The sequence below is a fragment of the Cynara cardunculus genome, unplaced genomic scaffold, assembly GCF_001531365.2.
Source record: "Cynara cardunculus var. scolymus isolate 2C unplaced genomic scaffold, CcrdV1 Un_Scaffold_1696, whole genome shotgun sequence".
In the NCBI taxonomy this organism is placed as follows: Eukaryota; Viridiplantae; Streptophyta; class Magnoliopsida; order Asterales; family Asteraceae; genus Cynara; species Cynara cardunculus.
Window position 1 is genome coordinate 103,128 of NW_020200845.1, and position 5,333 is coordinate 108,460.

Consider the following 5,333-nt stretch of genomic DNA (forward strand, 5'->3'; position numbering starts at 1 on the left):
AAATTATCATTTTGGGTTAATTTACCCAAATGTCTATCTGATAAACGCTTACCGATAAGAGGCAACATATTGGATTACGGTAAGAAAAGAAGTTATGGTGACAAGCGTAAGAAAGATCACCACCCTTAGATCAATCATATTTGAATGTCAAAATTAATGAGGTATACAGAGATGCATCAGATCAATTCGTTTCTAAAACGCAATTCATGAGTGAACATGAGATTAAAAGTAATTAAGAGTTTAAACATTTTCTTACACTTCTCATCATAACTTTCTTTTTCGCACGATGATTCACCTATACATATGTGTGTGTGGAGATTTAAAATTTAAAATCCCAAGTCATTTAAATATTCTATATTAGGAAATTTATGTGGATTTAAATTTTATTCTTAATATTAAATTTTAAAAATACCAGTCATTTAAATATTCTATATTAGGAATTTTATGTGGATTCAAATATTGTGTGCGTTGTAAAGATATCCTTGTCGCTTTGGCCGAGTGGTTAAGGCGTGTGCCTGCTAAGTACATGGGGTTTCCCCGCGAGAGTTCGAATCTCTCAGGCGACGTTGAATTTTTATCTTAATTTTCTATCTATATTTATTTTACGGCCCCTCTATCTACATTATTTCCTTTTATGATATCAAGAATAGTTGCCCAAAAAAAGGAATGTCAACGCGCCGGGTATTGGTATCTCCGTCCCCGTAATCGTCCCGGTCCCCGTTGGGGAATCCGTTAAGAGTAAAAATTCTCTTTTTCACCGTTGGTTATAACCGAAACCGATATGGAAAAAATTACAATATGTTAATTTTCATAATTAAAAGTAAATTACAATTTTTTAAATATGTAAGTTTAAATGTCTCAAACACTAGTTGTGTACCCGCGCAATGCGGCGGGAGCCATGAATTTTAACGATTTTGAAGTTCCACTGGTTTTATAAGATATGATTTAAATATGATATATGTTACACTTGGTCTTTACATATTAATAYAATTTGAATAAATAAGAGTTATGATTTCAATTACAGACTATCGATGAAAAAAATTGTATGACAGTTTAAAATCCAATTTATTTAAACGACTCCACAAATATGTTTGATTTACACCAAGAGAAAAGAACCAATAAACTTGAGTTTTAAGATAAACACTCAAAACCAATAAAGAAAACTACAAATTTGACAGATCATAATCCATGAAAAAACAAAAAAAGATGGGTTTTAGAATGAAATTTCAACATGTATATATATATATTTCAAAAAACCTAAGAACATATTAATTCAGAATATATTATACAGTGCAATTTGGACAGCCTGACCCTAAAATATAATATATATATATATATATATATATATATAAATAACTATAAAAGTATATATCATAAATATTAAAAATATTTTTTCACAGTATATATAATATAATTAAGTCAAAAACTATTCAATATTGGACTTATTTCGAAGGTATTAACGAGAAGATTATAATGATGTAACTTGTTAAAATAAAAATATATTTTTAAACATGTTTTAATTGATATACGATTATGTATGTTAATTTGATAAATGTTTAAAATGAAACATTTAAAAGTAAATGACGTAAAGTAAATTATTTAACTAATTATAGGAGTATAAAATGTAAATTTAAAATTATAATTTAAAAAAAAATGGTTGTGATAGGGTGAGTGTATGTGAGGGGGTGAGTGTATGTGAGAGATGAGATGGTGAAAAAGTGAAAAAGTGACCTAATGGTAATATAAAGGGTATCTTGGTCATTTAGTATTTTAAGACTTTAAGACTTTTGGTAAATTTGCTTAATAAGATAGTATAGATAATCGAACAAATTACAAACAATGTATTAGATTACAATATAAAACTAAACAGAAATTCAAACATCATACAACTATAATCACGATTTTTTAGACAAATAAAGTAGACTTTTTCGTGAGCTTTATTTGAGTTGTTGAGGTAAAGTCGATAAAAGTTTTTTAAATTTTAATGTTAATATTTTTTTAATGATATTATATATATATATATATATATATATATATATATATCGGGCTAGGCCGGGCCGGTGATCACCGTCCCCGTTAAAATCTCCGAATTCGTTCCCGATCCCCGCCCCGTCCCCTATAAAATGTCCCCGAACCCGGCCCGAAAGTTTCGGTTTTCACCGTCGGTTTTTTTTGCCATCTCTACCCAAAAATGAATCAACTATCGGTTGTATTATATAAAATCAAACAGTTCTTTTAGGTAGTGTTTGGTACGCAGACTGGACAGAAGTAGACAAGCTACTGCCAAAGTTATTTGATGATTTTAAATATTACATAATAGTTATAATTAATACAAATAAGTAGAGAATTTAATTTATAAATATTTGTACACAATTTTCATGAATACATACATATATAATAGAACCAAATTTGAATGAAAATTTTGATATAATTGATGGTAATAGTGGTGGAGGTGGTTTTGGTTATAGCGGAGGTGGCCGACGATGGTTATGGAGGTCGAGACAGTGGTGGTTGGTGGACGACAATGGTTATAGAGGACATGAAGATGGTGGATTGTGGTGGTGGTAGCGATTGACAATGATGAAGGAGGTAGTTGTGACTGATGTAGTGAAGATAGTGGTTATGGTGGAGGTGATGTGGCAATGAAAGGTAGTGTCAGATGGTGATTGTGGAGGTCATGGCGGAGGTTGTTGTAGTATAGGAGCAGTTGGAGGTGGCCAACGATGGTATTGATGGTGGCTGATGGTGGTTGTAGAGGTGGCAATGGACAGTGGTGGTCAACGGTGGGTGTGGAGGTCATGGAGGAGATTGTTGCGGTATAGGAGGACTTAGAGGTAGCCAACAATGGTAGTGGTGATGGTAATGGGTGGTGGTTGGTGGCCGATGGTGGTTGTAAAGATGGCAATGGACGATGGTGAAAGTGTTTGTTGTAGAGGAGGAGTTGGAGGTGGCGAACGGCAGTAGTGGTGGTGGCAATGGACAATGGTGGTTGACTATGGTAGAGGTGACGATGGACTTGGTGGACGGTGGTTGTGGAGGCGGTGAAGGATGTTGTTGTAGTGGAAGAGGAGGTAGAGGTAGAGGTGGTCGTCGGTGGTGGCAGCGGGCGAAACTAGTGGTGATGGCCATTAAAACAAATACCATATTAATGTTACTAGTTGTGTACCCGCGCAATGCGGCGGCAGCCATGAATTTTAACGATTTTGAAGTTCCACTGGTTTTATAACATAAGATTTAACGATGATATAGGTTACACTTGGTCTTTACATTTTAATACAATTTGAATAAATAAGAGTTATGGTTCCAATTACAGACTATCGATGAAAAAAATTGTATGACAGTTTAAAATTCAATATATTTAAAATCAAACATATTTAAATGACTCCACAAATGTATTCGATTTACACCAAGAACAAATAACCAAGAAACTTGAGTTTTAAGATAAACACTCAAAACCAATACAGAAAACTACAAATTTGACATATCATAAGCCATGAAAAGACAAAAAAACATAGTATAACACCCCAAAAAAATGAAAAAAAAAATAATAATAATAACACGGTAGGGGATAAATTTTATCCGACAAGCGAGCCGGAAGCTAGAATTTCAATAACAACAAAAACAAAAAGAATCACCCAACGAAAGGGGAAGGGTAAAGCGTTTACAAAACTAGAGGAAAACGATAATTAACAACCTATTAATCTAAACAACTCTATGCCTAGATTAAAAGTGGCTGTTACTACCATCTCTAACAAAAGTGAAATCGACCAAAAATTTGCAACGCTCGAAACACCCAGTGTTTTAACCACAAAAGACCTTTACAGACAACGATCACCTCAACCCTTGGGTACCCCGCCGCTAAAGGAACCTGATAAGCAAACCAAAACGAGAAGAGGTGTTAGGCTTACGCCTAGTGAGTTCAAGGGTAAAAAGAATGCATTAACATGAAGAGCCTTTATAACATTATATATATATATATATATATATATATATATATATATATGTAAGCATAAAAGGGCGTAACTTGAAACAGTTTTAAGGGGAACGGTAAGCCCAAAATGTAACGTGGTGGGATGACGGGGGAGATCCGATTTCTGTTATTTATGACGGAAACACGAAGTAAGTCATAAATTAATGTTATAGAGCATCACTTGTAGGTACAATACCATTGACATCAACCTAAACCAGTCATATAGTCGGTCGTGATCTTAAGCTCTTTATCTCGAAAATTACATAGTAATCGCAATGCCTATTTCCGAGCGGGGTGAGAGGGTGATTTGAAAATTACATAATAATCACAATGCCTAAATCCAACTTACATCATCCTTCACAAAATGAAATAAAACGACCTTCATACCCATAACCAATACCTCTTAGTGGCATGCCTAAAACGATCACTTGAGCACATTGGTACTTATTCAACAATAAAATTTTTACATGAGTCCTCAATCAAAAGAGATGTTCTTCTTTACTAGATGGTAATTCCGTATGTAGATCATAAGAGGTCTTAAAGCTTTATGGCCAATCACTCTTATTTAGTGACAAAATCCATTCTCAACTCATCCTAACATAGTTATCAGAATCACCTAGATCATACACTTTTGATCTAAAACGTTTGTATCATCTAAGCATTTAGATCTCAAAGGATTTAGAGTATATGACAAGTAAAAAAAATACCATTACAATTTGTATAAGATTTCATAAAAGATATGGAAAGAACTCACCTGCTGTTGCTGTTGTTTCACGATGCACAGCAGTAGAAAAAGCTACCTGCTGTTGCTGCTGTTTTACGATGCACAGCAGTGCCTGCTGCTGCCTGAAGCTGACCAAAAACGAAGGAGCCGCCGAGGGGGGTGCAAAGCGAACGGGGTCGCAAGCTCGGTGATGGGGTGGCCGACGCTAAGGAAGGTCAATCCGGCGGTGGTTGCAGCTCCAGAAAGAGGGTCGATGCTCGGCAGCGGCTTCTACAGGTAGGGGGTTTATCTTCACTCCAAGAGAAAGAGACGGTTCTCTTTGTTCCTGATAAGTCCAGATTTCATACGAATCTTGAAGAAATCTTCATCAAATCTCAAGAACAAATATGAATTCAAGATAGATTGGAGATAGAGAATTACTTTGCTGTCAAATCACCTTTTTTCTGATTAATGATGTAATCAATGTGTAATTACAATTACAAAGGAAAGACTATTTATACTAAGGAAAATAAAGCTAAACTAATTACAATAAAGCTAAGTAAATGGAGAAACTTGAATACAACATTTTAGCACTAATCTTGAACCCAACATTCTCCCTCTTTGGATTCAAGTTTGGACTCTTGTAAATTTCGTTTTGCG

At 34.5% G+C, this 5,333-nt stretch overlaps 1 non-coding gene across 1 annotated transcript; it reads left to right on the forward strand.

The window, feature by feature from the left end:
* Window positions 1-484: 484 nt before the first annotated feature.
* On the forward strand, window positions 485-566 carry TRNAS-GCU. The gene has a single exon. It is a non-coding gene; the product is annotated as a tRNA-Ser (tRNA).
* The last annotated feature ends 4,767 nt before the right edge of the window (window positions 567-5,333 follow it).